General features: G+C 37.1%; 1 protein-coding gene across 1 annotated transcript in view; it reads right to left on the bottom strand.

The window, feature by feature from the left end:
* opn7b (opsin 7, group member b) overlaps positions 1-16,113 on the bottom strand; it is a 62,813-nt gene extending 46,700 nt beyond the window's left edge. The window contains exon 1 of the mRNA XM_015035112.1: positions 15,504-16,113. The gene's annotated coding sequence lies outside the window, so the exon portion shown is untranslated. The remainder of the gene's footprint in view (positions 1-15,503) is intronic.
* Between the last annotated feature and the right edge of the window lie 799 nt (positions 16,114-16,912).

Genomic DNA, 16,912 nt, shown 5'->3' with positions numbered 1-16,912 from the left:
TTTTTTTTTTTTTTCCCTCCTTCTTTTTTTTTTTTTTTTTTTTGCTTGCTGTGCTTTCAAGCCCCTCTGCACCTTGTCAGTGCTCCATTCATCATTTGCATCTAATCAGGAGATGCTAGTCCTGCTCATGAAGCTTTTGCTTCTACCTTTGACAGCCTTCAGACTGTTGTCCTGCAGTCATTTACAAAATCATAACAATGCTCACTTTTAATACCCTTCAGAGTCCAAACAAATTGCATATTTATAAATTAAGTGTTGACAATGTTAAAGTGTTTTTTTTTTTAGTTTTTGACAGTCGGGAAAAAAATATTTTGTTTTCTCATCAGCCAAATAGTTTTCATTTTCTCTTGAGTGTATTGGTAAAGATAGTCAAATATTTTTGAAACATTCAGAACTAAAAAAGTTCACAGTGATGCATCACAAGCCATTTCAAATAAGTGTCTGAAGAAACATTTAAACCTTGTCAGGTGGGTGTGTCCCCAATGAAACTGCAACAACACAGCAAATTTGGATTTGGAATTCTCAAGAAAATGTCAGACTCCCTTGTCCTGTTTCCGCCTTAAGCAGTCGACATGCTGAGGTGAGTTAATCTAAATCAGTACAGAATGAAAGTATGCTTATTGCTGACTTTGTAGCAATATCTTGAAATTGAGACCCTGTCTCTTTAAGAAACTCTTTATCACAGTTAGCCTTAAGGAAGTCGTCAAACCAGTGCTCCTCTATTAATCACTCAACAAAGCTCGTACAAAGAGCTCAGCATATGCGCAGTTCCATGGTGTTTGCTAATTGCTGCTGCTAGTTTGAAGGAGCAGAGTGGAGTTAGGGGGAAGTAGTGCTCTGTGAGGCTGAAGGTTGGCTTGGAAACTGCAGCTCCGTGGAGGAGCCACACATAGAATGTGTGGGAATAATATTATGACATGATGCAAAGCTCAAAAAAGTCAATTTTACATAAGACTGCCTCTTTAAACAAACTCTGTAGGTTTGGCTGAACTGAACAATAAACATTTGTTTTTTGTTTCTCAGATTACCATCTAAAGCAGTTTAGGTTGTGCATACAAGTAAGTGTTTATCTTTCAATTTACTTCTGCAACATCTAAACATCCAGGTCTTGTATTTGTGGGTAACTAGTGAGACAGAAGCCAAACCTGAATGAAAGTCATTTGGGAACCTACTGGGAATTTACCAAAGGACATTTGGACAATTCTCTGACCTTGAGAGGTACTTTAGTTTGATTAGTTTATGGCTGAACTATCTTTAATGTCCAACACAAGTGGTAAAAAAAAAAAAAAAAATCAGTAATAGAAAGTTACCTTGGGTATTTTAAGCTTCCAGAGAAGCATTAATGTGGCATGATCCTAATGTGGGAATTATTTTCTTTGAATTTGGCTATAAAACTGATTAGGAAAGATGTAAAACTGGATGGATGAATGGATGGATGGATGGATGGATGGATGGTTGGATGGATGGATGGATGGATGGATGGATGGATGGATGGATGGATGGATGGATGGATAGAGACCATAAAACAATGTCCAAGGTAGGCCTAGATGAAAAATGAAAGCTATGAAGATGATTTTTAGTTGCAGGACCAAGAAATTGGCAATGGTTGAAATGCAGGCAGAATAGTAAAAAATCATTTTAGACTAAGACTGGAAATCCTCTTTTAAATTGACAACAAATAATATTTTAAAGGCAATAATCAAATGATCAAAGGATGAGCTTAAAAATATCAGACTTCAATCTAATTAAAAATTTGTGCACGGGTAAAAGACGCTGTAAAAATGCTGTGTGAAGTTATAATCTTGGGAATTGAATACCAGAGCAGTATTAAATAATTTGTATTTTATTGCCCAGATATTTTCCATATAACATGTTGAACCTTTAAAGTGGCACTAAACCATATTGCTCAGACAAAAACAATAACAAGAATATATTATTACGTTTAATTCCAAGTTGTGGAAAAAATATTAAGCGGATAGAAACCTTCAGGCATTGTTTAGAGAACTGGGCAAATAATTAAGTTAGAAAAAAAATAAAACTGGGACAGCTATGTTGGGTAATAAAGAGAGGATGTTGCAGGGCAATAAGCTAAAGAAGATGTACATATTACACTAACTTTACACACAGCCTTTTATACAGCACCTCACATGAGACTTAAGTTTTAAACCAATCTCATTGTCCTTTACTTTGTTGGAAATGTAACTAAAGAAGACCAAAGTTGCAAATCATCTTTAAAATTTTACATGATATGACTTGTATTTTGTCTCTTTGTGACACTTTCTTTAGACTCATTTTGTTTCCAGTAGTTTCTAACATGAATTTCAATTATCAACACCGGAAATAAAATAAGCCCAGGGTGATTTAAGTCTTTCAGACTTCTCAAGCAAACAGCTATTCCAAGAAACAAAGTAGCACTGATTGGATGTTAAAGCAACAGGAGACTTCCCAAATAATCACGAGTGGGGTCAGAGGTCAGAAGACTGTACAAACAGCTTCCTCGACCCATATATATTGTGTTTATTTGGCATAGCCAACCACACGGTCTGTTACTTCATGTTTGTAAAACTAGGACGACACAGACTGATTTTGTTCCCCCGAGAGCGTAACAACTGTGTGAAAGAGAGTTTGAGGACTTGTTTCTACAAACCTATGGCTAATTCGGTCTAGCTGGCTTTTACTGTATTTCTTAACGATCGTCTTTACTTATTTTTGCCCTTATTAATAAAAATAATCATAGTATATTTTATTTATAATGCACAACTCTGCAAAACTGGAACCTACGTGAAATGACGCTGAGGTTTTAAACCGTTCTCATCTTCATTGTACATCTTTATAACACTTTCTTTAGACTTTTTTGGTTTTCACATTGTTTTTAGGATATTGTAATATGAACTTAATGTTCAAGAGAGGAAATAAAATAATTTCAGTGTGAAAGAATTGTTGAGACAAACACTCTAGCCTATTGTAAATAAATGAATTACCCACAGGAAACAAAATAGACGTGGGTTGTTAACTTACTTCAAACGTTCAACATTACACTCCTCATGAAAATACCTTGTCTCATTCACCTTCTCATCAAACTCTTGGGACATATTTTCAAGTCAGCACACCAATTAGTGAAAGCAGCACCGACAGTAGAGATTTCCTCACCTTGACATTATTTTTTACTCTTTTGAGCAGAACATGCTGCAGAGTTGTAAACACATAGCAGTGGTCAAGGCGGGAACACAGCATGAGTTGTTGTTGTAGAACAACATAAATCTGATCCCAGTCTGACGGTTTTATCAACAACAACAGTGATCCGAATACCTGATGCACTCGCCTCGCTTTCCAGCCTCCACCCCGCTTTTGTTACCCATTTGAAATTTCATCTTGAAGAGCTGGGCATCCACTTTCCTTCACCCCTTAAACAGCTTCTTGCTGTGCCATCCGCAGACCGCACACGGCGACGTAATTACACATGTTGAGAAAAGGAAAGGTGGCAGTGAATCAAGCTCTGCATCAGACAGACATAAGAGGCTCGGTTTCAGAGGGAGTGCATCACAGACCCGATGTAATCTTTCAAACCTCAAAGTCATGAGATGAGAAGCTGAGACACCGAAGGATCAAACATGTTCTGCTAACTACAAAGCCAAAGTCGGGAGGATAAATAAGTGTTGTTTTTATATAAGCACAAAGTTAATACAAATGCACAAAGATGGATAAAATACACGAGGCACTTTAAAGTTTCATTTTTTTTAAATGTTGAATATTAAGTTGAGCATTGTTATGGTGCGAGGGATCAAAACATCCATTTGTGGAGTTTTAAAATATAAATAATAGGAGAAAAATGTGTACAGTGAATTTCCGCTTATGAACACATGCTTTTTTTTAGTCCCACATAGATTTGCAGAGATCAAAATCTTTTCCTCCATCGTGTTTGCAAAGCATCAGGTCTATCAGAAAGCTGTTAAAAAAATTACTTTTGGAAACAGTCACAGGTTTCTCTTTGTGTAAATTGGATGCTGCTAATGAGTACTTAATAAAGATGAAACAACAAAAAAAAAAGTATTTTAGTTTTGCTGCAAGTTGATACAATCTGTTTGGTTTCCTTAAAAAAACATTTTTAAATAATTTGAAGTGAACCAGATTGTTTGACAGCTAGAATCAAGTTGAATGTATGAGTGATGGAATTCACATGACTTGTTTGTAAAAGTACCTTAAGAAGAGATTTGTTGCGAATTGGAACTATGCTAATAAACTGAGTTGAATTGAAGCAAGTCTGTCTTAAACTTGAAGAAGTGGATTCAGTACTTGATCCTGATTAAACTACAAATGAAAGGCAAACCAAGGACAAACTATAATCAAAATCTTAGACAAGACTAAAACAATAAAAAGTGTAAGACTCCTTCCATGCATGCGTCTATTGCCTTTTGACAATTTATCCAACGTTGCGGTAAAGAGCAGGTTCTCTATTTCAGTTTTCAAGTTTTGCTATAATTTATAGAGGGACATTTTTAGTCTCTGCTTGTGCAAAACTGATAGGGAAGAAAAAAAAAGATGGTTCAACAAAGTATTGACTCGGCAGGGCAAAGTACATATGCAGGCCACACTTTTCAGACATTCATTTGATGAATTTACCCTTATAACTGAACTTCCCTGTAACATTGCTTGTGATTTCTCTGTCTTGAATATCACATTAGCGTTGTTTATACCATCTAAGCTGGGAGAAACACCCTCATACAAAAGGCATGAAGTAGATAATGGGAAGAATGGTTGGCATTTGGTTTCTCGTCATTCAGGAATCATTCCCCCTGAGGGAATGACCACACTAGCCGATAATCATACTGGCTTACTGACCCATATACATACACTACTTAAACCAATAAATGTCTGTTCTTAGCCTGGTGTGAAAGAAAGATGTCTTCCACTTCTAAGACTTGGATTCAGTCACAAACTGCAAGGATTACAAGCAATTTTTAAACATCATTTCATATTTACTTGGATAATAAAAAAAAAATAAATAAATAAAATAAAATAAAGAACCAGTCCCTTTACCATTTAGGAAACCAAGGCCATAAATACACACAACTCTGGTTACAACAAAGTTGTGGAGAAGGCAGCTGCTCAGTCTGGATCGCAGCATACTGTTGCAGTCACACTTTTATTTTTAAACTGGCAGTTTGTGTCACTTCAGTGAGATCAGACCAAATGACAAGAGTGACATGAACCTGTCACAACGAAGCTTCTTTAAAGAAATTGTTTAGCTTTTAGAACTGTTTCTCAATGACAGCCGTCATTTTCCCTTCAATAGCGCCGCTCAACCATATTTGTTTGACCGTATTCAAGGAGTACCGGTATATTTTTGTTTTGATAAGTCTTTCATAACCTGATGATCTACACCATTATTCATCTCATATTAGTTCCACATGTCAGTGGGCATTTTATCCAGTTTGTCTAATTATATTCACTGCTGTCACACTGCAGTATTAACTAGAGTTCACGAACACTGAGCCTCTTCTGTCCTCAGACCTCCACAGTGTCACATGCTGGAGATTTGAATGGGGTTTGCACACAAAACGATGTTTAAAAAAAAGGTTGGATTCAGTGACATATGTGGATTAAGAGAAAGTTAAGATTAAACATTAACCTGGTTCATGGAAACTACTAAGTCATTAAAGTGATTCATATTCAGCCCCGTGTTTCCTTGATCTTAAACTTAACCAGAACCATCTCCATTCGACAAAACTGTGAATATTTAAGTCAATGTGCAAATTAATGCCTATGCCCTTTAATACATTTCAAAACAGAGACGAGATCCTTGTTAAAAGTGTTTCATTCAATATGCATTAAGCCAGAAAGTGAAAGTTGAAAAGCTGGCTGAGAGTATAATTAATGTAGAGGTCTTCTTTGCACTTGCAGGAAACCATTTTATGCGAGCTGTGGCAACAAAGTGATGCTTGGCCCTCTGCCAGCTGGACAGATTTAGATTTAGCTCTTTAGTGGGTCTCTTTTAGAAAGAATATAACCAGAACAATGTCTCTGATAAAGTTCAACAGTAGGTTGTATTTTAAAAAGAACTCAAAATGATTTTAAACACATGGAGTAAAAGTCAAGCCCTAGCTTAACAAGCATTTTAAAACTCCTTGAATAAGTCATGAACAACAACGAATCACAACTTAATGGCAGTGAGAGCTGACGTATGTTGGATAGGCTCTTATTTCTGTAGATTTTGTTCAAATTGTCCACATGCTACTGCTGCACAGCTACAGCTGGGGGGAAAAAAAAAGTCTGTAAGCTTAACAGTTCTCCTACTCCAGACTGAAATTGTTAGCTATTAATCTTTCCAGACATTTTTCATTCATAAATGGTTTCCCCATAAATATTAAATAGAGATGCAATCATACAGGCAGTTTTCAATGTGAGATAAGAGGAACAAGTGATTCAAGCAAAAACATTTTGGTAACACTTTATTTGAAGGGGGGTGAATAAGACTGTCATGACACTGTCATAAACATGACATAACACTTGTCATGAACATGAATAAGCCTTCATGAATATTTATGACTGTTGTCATAAAGCGTCATTTGGTAAATTATGACACTTTTAATACAAAGTTGACATGATTCAAAATGTCTTTGTTATGACAACTTGACATTAACCAAGAAATCATTACTGATATAAATTTGTTATAAAAGTATTACTGATTGCACTTTAAAAATTAGGTAACTTTATGTTATTAAAGGTAAAGTTTAAACAGTAATGATTTCCTGGTTAATGTCAAGTTATATATATATATATATATATGCCAAAATGGGGCCTGACAATCATGTTTAATACCTGCTTAAAGCTTGTTATTTTTAAAAAGTTCTTTTAATCTTACAGATGAATAGAAATATCATTTGTTGTCCCACAACAGGGAGATTTCTGAATATTACACATTGTAATTTATTGAATGACTTAGCCTTGGAAGAAGTGGGGCGGCCTTTCTTCATGCAGATTTGAGCGTGGTAACACACACACTGACATTTGGTTGTTTGGAGCCTTTGGCCTGCTCCCTCCTGTGGAAAGCCCATTGGACCAGCTGTGGGACACGGCATCAATAACTGCAGAGGATTAGACCCTGCACCTTCAAAAGGCTCTGAGGGAAACATATTCATGGGACTGAATTTGGAGCTTGTCCCTTGTTGCTTATTAAAGTCTGTGTTTAGTGAGGGTTGTTGAGGCTTTGTGGCCTGACTGTCAAAACTTTGGTTGTGCTAAAACTAAATCCTGAATAGCATAGGAAGCTACATTAGATTTTTTTTTTATTATTCTTGTTTTAATCCTGTAATAAGTGCAAATTTGGTGGTGATTCTCCTGTATGTATGTCTGGTTTGGCTTAATTAAATTTTTAGGGGTTTTTTTTGGTTATTTTATTTGCAGTAGTTAGACTAGCTCTGCTGTTCTAAGAAAGACTTGCATTTGACTTTATTCGCTTGAGCAGCACCTCCTTTTCTTCATTTTTTAAAGTTTCTTATAATAAACCTTTGCAACCATTATCTTGCCATCTTGACACACCTTTTTTTCTTACCTCCCTTGACCTCTGGCTGAGTTGGCTAATAACATCTGTTTTTACTTTTTGTTGAGCAGAATTTTGAAACTTCACAGTCCAAAGAGGTCGTATTTAGTCTCAGTGTATAGCTAAATAAAACTTTAGAGTCCCTGATTTAAAAAAAGCCACATTTTAATAATTGTCTACTGTAAGAAATCCACATTTTTAAAGAACCACCAATCTATGTGTAACTGAATAGTTTAAGAACATAAAACTTTTACAAATAAGAGAATGTATACATTTTCTTCTATGTTAAACATATTTAGGGGAAATTATGTACAATGCTATGGGGAGGCAGAATTTCTGGTAGCAGTCAGTCTTGCAACAAATCCCAGGAGTCCTCTGACTGAAGACACTACTGCTTTATGACATGTTAGCTGCTCAAAATGCAGGCAGCAGACCGATAGTCCTTCCACCTGCACAGCATCAAAATCCAGAATAGACAGTCTAAACATGCAATGACTCAACCAAAACATTATGAACAAAAGTCTAGAGAAAACATATCAGAAATAACATAACAAAGCTACTCCAACACGTTGCCACTGGATGACAAGAAAATTACATTTACTGTACTTAGAGGAGCTCTCTTCTCTTCTCATATGATCTTCTATGACTAGCTGATATTCTGTGATAAAGTCAGGTATTTCAAACATAAGAATAAAGCAATAATGTCCTGCCTTCTGATGGACCTTTTATTTATTTTTTTTTTACTTTTTTTTTTTTGAAGAAATTAACTCTCCAACTTCTAATCTTTGTAAATCTCTGCCAAAACTCTTCATGCTGTTTCATACTTTACACAAGATATATAATAAGGCATCTCTCTTGTGTACACCATCAACAATCATTAGTGCATGTTTTTCTATGGCAACATTGTCACTGTTTATCAATAGTTGCCTTCAAATTGTTTGCATCCTTCGAGTGTTGTTGCCACAGTTTCATCATTTCTTTCCTTACCCTGCCTTTACTCTCAGACTTTCATCATTTGATCTGAATATTTAAAGGATTTTTGTTTACAGCCTCATTTTGATATTTTATCTGTCTATTCATAACAAGGAATACTCAGAAGTTGTAAACCAGAAATACTGCATGTCCTTTCTACTGGTGCAATTTGACATCATATGGATACGATTTCTTAGACTCTAATGCGTAAATAAGTGTGTGTGCGTATGTGTGTGTGTGTGTGTATTATATATGTATTACAGACATATATTTGGTTCAGTTACATAGTATTAATTCCTTGCAAAGTCTTCTTATTTTAGTTGGGAGTGCTGCTAAGAAAGGGTGTCAGAAAGCCATTAGAGACCTGGAGGAGGAGGCACAGAGCTTTTGGCTGTAGCTGAAGAGGAAGAATAGGAGTTGTGAGCCAAATAAGCAAGGGGTGGAGGAGATTCCAGACTCTCCTCCACAAGGAGATGTAGTGGGGGTTAAAGGAGCAAAGCATTAATGACAAGTGGCCCCCAGCTGATGACCACTTATGTCTAGTGAGGTGTTCAAGGGAGCACACTTCACCGTATTTGTGTCTCCTAATAAAATCTTTTGCTTATTACACTACACATGCTGTAAGCATGTGGTAAAAGCGCCTCGACTGCTCTTCCCACATTGAGACATTTTAACATCATGAGATCTCTGAATGAGATGTTATATACCAATGTTTGTTATTGAATGAATGTTCACTTGGTTGTAAGCAGTAGTGTCAGATTTCTGATAACGTAGTGAAAACATGCATATTATGTTGCTGTTATTTAACTGTACAATTACTGAGCAGGAATTTGCAGTTAAGTTTCTATCACAGCAAACATTACAGCTTTAATTTCAGACTGTTTTGGTACAACAAGCTGTCCAAAGTACAAAAGCTCCCCTCCTGGCCGTACGCTGCTGGGGCTCTTCCAGCCAACACAGATAATGTGCATCTTCTTTAATTATTTTTTACAAGATGCATCCCGCAGCGAAGCACTTCTTTTAACAACATGGTATTTTCAATTACTTGAGAAAAGGAAAAGCGCTGGATCCCACCGAGCTGCAGCGGCGCGGCACTCGCTGTTCAGTGAGCAATGCTTTCATTTTGCTTGTGTAATGTTAACTAAAGAGCAAAGTCACTGTGTTGTTCTAGCACCCTGTGTGGAAGCAAACAGGATTTTCCCTCATGATGAAGTCGTGACAGGGTTAATGAATGTTACACAGCCGGGACAAATGATGTGGTGAAAGCTTCGCACACAGCAGTTCACTGATTAAAAACTGGATCCAGTTCGGATAAACCGCACATTGATGGAGAATGCATCACCCATTATTAAAATGCTGCTGATGTTGAGTCCTGCCGTCTCCTCCAGACTCCAGTCTGAATATTATTTATAAATTAAACATTAATAGTTGATGCATTTTACTAAATGAGCGTTGGATGTTTGGCAAGATATTTAACTGATCCCAACATGTTTCCGACTTGTAAGAAAAGAAAAAGAAAAAAAAAGGAAATATGTAAGCAAATTTAGAAATGCATACATAGTAATGAATTTATTGGACTTCTACAGCAGCAAATGTGAATGAAAAAATAAAAAATAAAAACATATATGGGGCTATAAGAAATTTCCATAACCTATAGGGTGGAAAAAAAAATGTCGAAAAAAAAAAAAAGATTAGATTCTGACTGACGCTGCTTCTGCAAGATACATTTACACAGTTATATGTTTGCAGAAAACTGCAGCACACTCCCTACATACCCAGTAGTGAACAGAATATAACCAGTATACTGACAGGAGGACAAAAGCACAAACATCTCTTGCCAAACCCTGAGGTCTCAGCAGAAGATGATAAATTACAGCATCATCAATGTTAAGGGGAAAAACACTGATGATTTTTCAATGGCAGCTTTGTGTGCTTGGCCTCATATTCAACCACACAGTGTGGGAAGAAGAGATCATGGTAGAACGAAATGAAATCATAATGATTTGGTACAATCAGGTTTGTGAATGGACTGTACAATTTCTTCTCCCCGTGGAGGATGAGTGGTTTTAAAATGCAAGGCTCCTTTGTTAAACAGCAGTTTTGCTTTCTGAGGGTCCTCAGAGCAGAAGTACTGTTCCCTATTATAGAGCCACAACCAAAGACTGCAAGATGGCATCCAAGTGGGAAGGCTTTTCAACACAAACCTTCATAGGAAGAGGTGAAAAATGATTCATCAATCATTATGTTTTCCAGTGTTTGATTTTAAAAGAACTTTTTCACTATTTTATTTTTTTTTTCAGTAGATTATCTTAAATTGAGCGAGTTTCATTACAAATATTATTTATATGGTTTGCAAATTTGACCGTTTTGCAAACTGGGCAGACTGGAGCAAGATGAGCAAACAAAAAGCTATCTGCATTTGATGTGTGTTTTAAGAATTACAAAAAGTTGTTACATTTAGTTTTATGCTCGACATGTAATACATATGGTGAACCAAACTGTATTTTCAAATATTTTTGGGCACTTGTCACCTGTGTTCATTGGTAGCTCAACAGGAAGCAGGGACCTCTGCACCGAGATCTGTAGCCTCTGTACAAGATGCCCTTTCTATGACACTGAGATACCTGGTATCCCACAATCAAACTCTGTTTTCAGTACAATTACAGAGAAAAACTGTTTAACTCCACCTGCATTTTCTCTCAGTAAGAACGGGAAACTAACCAAAAGTTCACCGTGTAATAGATTGAATCACGCAGCAGCGAGATGATAGGGTCAGAGTTTGGCCTAAAGAAGCACAGTCAGTCTGTCTTTCGTCGACAGTTCAGGCTGCAGGTGAAGGTAAAATAGTTTGAAGAATATTTTTTTGGAACCCTTTTGGCCCCACCAAGTGTTGTTTAAATGCCACAGCCTAAAAACAGAATCATTGCAGACCGTGTCCATTAGTTAATTGACCACCATGTTCCCATTTTCTGATATCTCCTTCCAGAAGGATGGAACACCAAGTCACAAAGTTCAAATTATCTCAAACAAGTTTCATAAAGCCTCTTAGATGGCGGTGCCCTTCTGTTACCATCTTGTCTATAATAGTTGCAATAGCTCATTGTATAGTGTCATTATAATGTATGTTCTTGTGAGGTTAATTTGTCAAGCTGAAAGTACTTTTTGAAAATAACAAGCATAAAGCAGGTATTGAACTGCATTTCCGTTAGTCTTATATTTCTGCAATAAAATGCTTTCATTGGTCTGATGTAATGTTCTAATCTTAAATGTTGTATTTTCATCAGCTGTAAGTGGAAAAATTATCATAATTACGACTTGAAAACACCAGTCTGTAATTAAACTAAATAATGTGCTTCGCTTAGTAACTGAAATAAACTAATTTTTCAATAAAATTCTACTTTATTGAAAATCTATACAGCTTTAACTCTATGCGCCTTCATAGTTTAATTAACCTATTTTGAGAGGGATCGCTATTATTTTCACAAACGATGTGAGTCTTCTGATGATCTCCTCTACATGCTTTGTGTAAAAAGATAATTTAAACACCCAATGGCTGCTGTAAGAGAAACTTAGTAAATAAAGGGATCAAATATCCAAATACAAAACCTTTAATCACACCTGTCTGGTATTTACTCTGGTAACATGTCACCTTGAATACTTCATTCCTAACAATGTTTCTGAGATTATTAAAATGTCTTTGTTTAGGATTACTTTATAGCCCTTGTTGCTATTTTTTGTGAAGTAGTGCAAAGCAAATCTTTGACTATTGGGAATAGAAAACAATACATGCAATGCAGCTACTGGGATAAAAAAGATGACCACGGGTTTGGAGGGTTTTACTATGTAACTGTGGTGTTGATTCTAATTTTAGACCTCTCCTCTCAACCTTAAAACCATTCTGTTATTTTCCTCAATAAAAGGTGACGCTTGGATGGTACGTATTGTGCCAGTTAATATGAATGAATCAGTGAAAGTGCGAGGTACAGCTGGTTTAAATGTAGGCTGACTGCTGCTGCTCTGTGTAAAGTTGAGTATGTATTTAACAGGTAGATGCATGAGTAAGTGCCCAGAAGGGAACAATGATAAACCTACATTCATTATACACTCCCACGCTAAGTCAGTGACCTCTTCCACTGAAATCTGCGTACAATCATGTTTCTCCATAGTCTACTACTAAATAAATCAGAGCTTTATTCGTTCCTACAACGCTTTAATTTTTTTCAACGAAAATAAGACTACAAGCCTTTTCCAGAATGAAAGTAAAAAGGATTAAAATAAAAATAAAAATAAAGGAGCATTATCTGAAGAGATAACAGCACAGATGTGATGCACCTACCAGGCAGCAAAAACAGGCTCAGCCAGTGGACTGTGTCCAATAAAACATCACCTTTCCAATTCAAAAGGGACTTCTCCTTCAGCTGCTCCATAAACCTGATTAATTGTGGGTTCAGACCTTTCAACATGCTGGGCAAGGCACTGGCTCTGTGGCGTTAGAGGGGGTCTTTATGGGTTATGTCATGGGTTATTTATATAAAGTAAAATGCCTGTGCCTACTTTATAAAAGAGACAGAGGCATGCACTGGGACACTTTCAGCGAGCCCTGCCATGCAGCCGGCTGCCCAAAAAAAAAAAAAGTTAGAAAAGCAAAATCACAATTCGCCAGATGAAAAGGATGCTTCCAGTTGTCCATTGCTGCATTTCTTCTTCCTTTTTTTTGGTAGATGTTTTTTTTTTTTTTTGTAAGAAATTATTTATTTAAGAAATTATACATCTCTGTTTTTCAGGTGAAAATCTGTGAATAGTTCCCGGTGTACAATGTAATATTTCACAATAACAGGCATTGTATAATGCTATCTTCTGTAACTGCTTTGATAAATAAAACAAATATACTGCTGCAAAATAAGTCTAACTCCTTAATTGGTTATAATCATGTTATCTGCTTCACTAATACACTGCTTTTTTCTTTTAAGACAGTAGGGTGAAAAAAACTGAACAAACACCAGCTAAGTTTATTCTTTTTTAAAACTAAATGTACATTTTATGCAGAATACTATCCTTTTTTCATAATTCAGTGTCCTGCCTTACCATAATAAGACAGATGCAGGGCTTCCTTAGTTTCTACAGAGTGACTGTGGGAGTTCACTTGAACAGAAATGCTTCCAATTAATCAAATTCTTTTTCTTTTCACCGAGGGAGGAATCTTCTTGTGCAAAGCTATTTTTCTGTCCAGTTATTTTAACTCCTAATGAACATTTTCCTCCATACATGTCCAGAGGACCATTGGGTAAAAATATAGCAAATTCAAAACCACTGCAGGAACATTAACTTTTGGTATTGTGACATCTTCCTGCTTTCTCTCAATTTTTTGTTAAAATAATAATTTAAAAAAAAAAATCTGGATGTTACAAAGGCATCTTTGTCTCTTGCTTTGACATGCAGTTTCTCAGCTGTGCTCCCACTCTGGTCCTGACCATCACGTGACTCTAAAATAAATTTGCCGTGGAGCGATGGGTATTACAGATTTCCCCGCAGCAATAATGACAGCAGGCAACAGCCAGGCTTGGTGTCCTAATGTTGGATTTTAGACACGGCCTGTCTAATTATTATTAAAGCTGGCAACGTAATGCAGAATATTTTGGACGTCTGCTCTGCCAAACTTCACTTGACGTGTGCTGCTCATCCTCTTAAAATGATCACATCTCAGTCAAAATACAAAGTGCATCTGCTGCAACCATACATGCCGTTTCTTTGATACCCCCAACACAAGTAGTTGAATTGCTCATCCTTAAAGTTAAAGAGTTTAAAGCACAACAGCACTCCGTGTAATACAGATTTCATCTAACTCTTATTAAATATGAGTGCAAAAAAGCTTGAAGGTTATTACTTTTGATTCACTGACGTCTTTGCAGTTGTGTTGCGCAGTGCTTTGAGAAAGTTGCCTCAAAACTGTAGAATATTTTGAGCGCAGGCAGTCTTTTTATACAGCAAGTCTTTAATGTTGCATTTATAAAATGTGACCATGTCATTCTGAACAAGAATGCTTACAAAAGTACTCGATGTACTCCATCAATTCTAGACTTCATGTAAAAATCATCATCAGGCTCTGTAGATCAAACATCGGTCATTCAAAACTAGATTATTACACCATGACTTTATGTGTTTGAATAAAAAAAAGAAAAAAAAAGAACTAAAATCCTAGAATTTAGACCGAGTGTGTTCTTTTTTCAAAGTCTTTAACTTGTTAAGGCTGACGTAGAAAGAGATCCATTTAAAAAGATACAAACTGAGCATAAACATAAAACAAAGAAGCACCAACAGAGTTAGTTTCTGGTAGTTAAAGCTCACGTTACAGAGACATGTATATTTAGGCAGCTGCTGTAGGAGGTTGTGGGGCGTCTGTTTGTGCTGTAGAGATTCCAGTTGTGAACATGCTCACTGCAAAATCTAACAAACTAGAGTGACAAAAAGGGACTCAGCATGCGCATTAACTTGTTTATCCATACATTTTTAAAGCATGTCTCTCAGAGCTATAAGACTCCAAAGGACAAGGCTTTAACTCAATCAGTTTCTCCTGCACAACAAACAGAATTGAGATCTGGCTCAGTTGACCTATATTGAGTGCGTGTGCAATAGATACTAGGGCCAACACATTCATTACATCTCATCTAAACATCACAATTTATTGAAGTCCTGCAGGAGACAGACATGGTGTGGAGCTAATAATATCATTTGCATTAAATGTGAAAGCACAAGAACCAGCGATATGTAGAGTAACTCTGAGGTCAGTGATTAATATTCATTAGAAAAGATTGAAAACAGTGACAGCTTGACCTAACTACTGCCTTGTTTCTTGTTGACAAATAATGCATACATAGAAAACTTCTCACTAGTTTTAGAGCAGTTTCCTCAATTAATATGTAAATGAATGACTGAATAGGTTAAATGCTGCTTGAACATCAGTTAGAGTCAGAAAAAGTCTTTATTCCCTTACCTTAATGACAGGAGAGGGTACGCCAGAGTTGGCAGGGGTTCATGGGTATTGAGTCAGGTCCAGAGCGAAGCTGGTCAAACCTTCACTCATGTGCCAGCGCCGGAGCCAGCAGAGGTTAACGCCAGCTGAACGCATAGCCACGGGGAAACTCTGGTGTGTGTGCTGCAAAAGGATCCAGTCTCCAGTCAGCAGCAGCAGCCCGTCAACTCAGGGAGATCCGACAGGCGGTGGTTGGAAGCAGACTCGACTCCGATGCTCCCTTACTCCTCTTTCCCCCTTGCCTGTTTCTCTCTCAGTCTTCAGCTCTCACTCTCGCCCCAGTCCCTTCTCTGTCTCTCTGCTCTCGCTCTCCACTTTAAATCTCCTTCCAGCACATGAATTCTCCACACTGCATCTCCTCCCTCTCTCACAGAAACAGACCTAAGCACACAGCACTGTCAGTCTCAGCACTTCATGCTCCGCATTTTTTTTTGCTTCACACCTCATGCCCTCTTTGTTGACCACTGCTGTTGTTTCAAAAACTGCTTTTTTTTTTCTCTCATCTATAATAAGATTTCATTTCTATTATGAGGTATCAGTGAATATTGTGCTGCGTATGGGGCACTACAAAACACCGAGGAGGCAAAGATTCAGAATGAAAGAACGGTGGGATAGAAAAATGCCCGGGCGAGTTCTCTGCATGGAGGGATTGAGACTTTGAAGTGCAAAACGTCATTGTTAATCTTTGCCAACAAGCACAGTTTATTGCCACCAGCAAAGGCAGCGCTGCATGTGCCTTTGCTCTGCAGATTATCTGAATCTACCGGTAAATTCACTACCGGTAAATCTGTGTCAAAAGATCTAATGCAAGCAACACTAAAAAAAAGAAAGACAGAAAGGCAGATAATGGAATGAAGATGTGTGTTACATCAACGAATTAATACACCCCATATATTCTGTTCTGGTTTGTCTAGCCGAGCACACAACTGTAAAATATGAATCCTTTCACTACAAAGCTGTTTAAAATTAACACAGCATTTCCCATCTGGTTATCTGCAGTCTGTCTATGTTGTCTTTGCATCCAACTCCTGACCACCTGTTCAGTCTTGGCAACAATACCTTGATTATCCCAGAATCATCAGTAAACATTCAGGCTGAATACAGAAGTGATTCCATGGAAAAAACTCAGGGACGGCTCCTTTTTTTTAATCACCCGTCTCCTCCCTCCGCCCGTAGTTTTAGGCTGAAGAAGCTGATCCGAAGTGAAATGAAGGCTGCAAACTTTGCTGTGCGGCGTTAGCTTTAACTGGTAGCGACAAATATTTACAAGCCACCATTATATTAGGAAGACAACAATGTTCATAGTATTGCTTTTTTTGCTCTGAAATTTGACTTAGTCTTTTCTAGTCGCCATGGTAACTCAAAGCGGA

The sequence above is a fragment of the Poecilia latipinna genome, unplaced genomic scaffold, assembly GCF_001443285.1.
Source record: "Poecilia latipinna isolate Pla-1442-1.1 unplaced genomic scaffold, P_latipinna-1.0 Scaffold324, whole genome shotgun sequence".
In the NCBI taxonomy this organism is placed as follows: Eukaryota; Metazoa; Chordata; class Actinopteri; order Cyprinodontiformes; family Poeciliidae; genus Poecilia; species Poecilia latipinna.
Note: the sequence above shows the minus strand (reverse complement) of the source record. Positions and strands in the feature narration are given on the sequence as shown.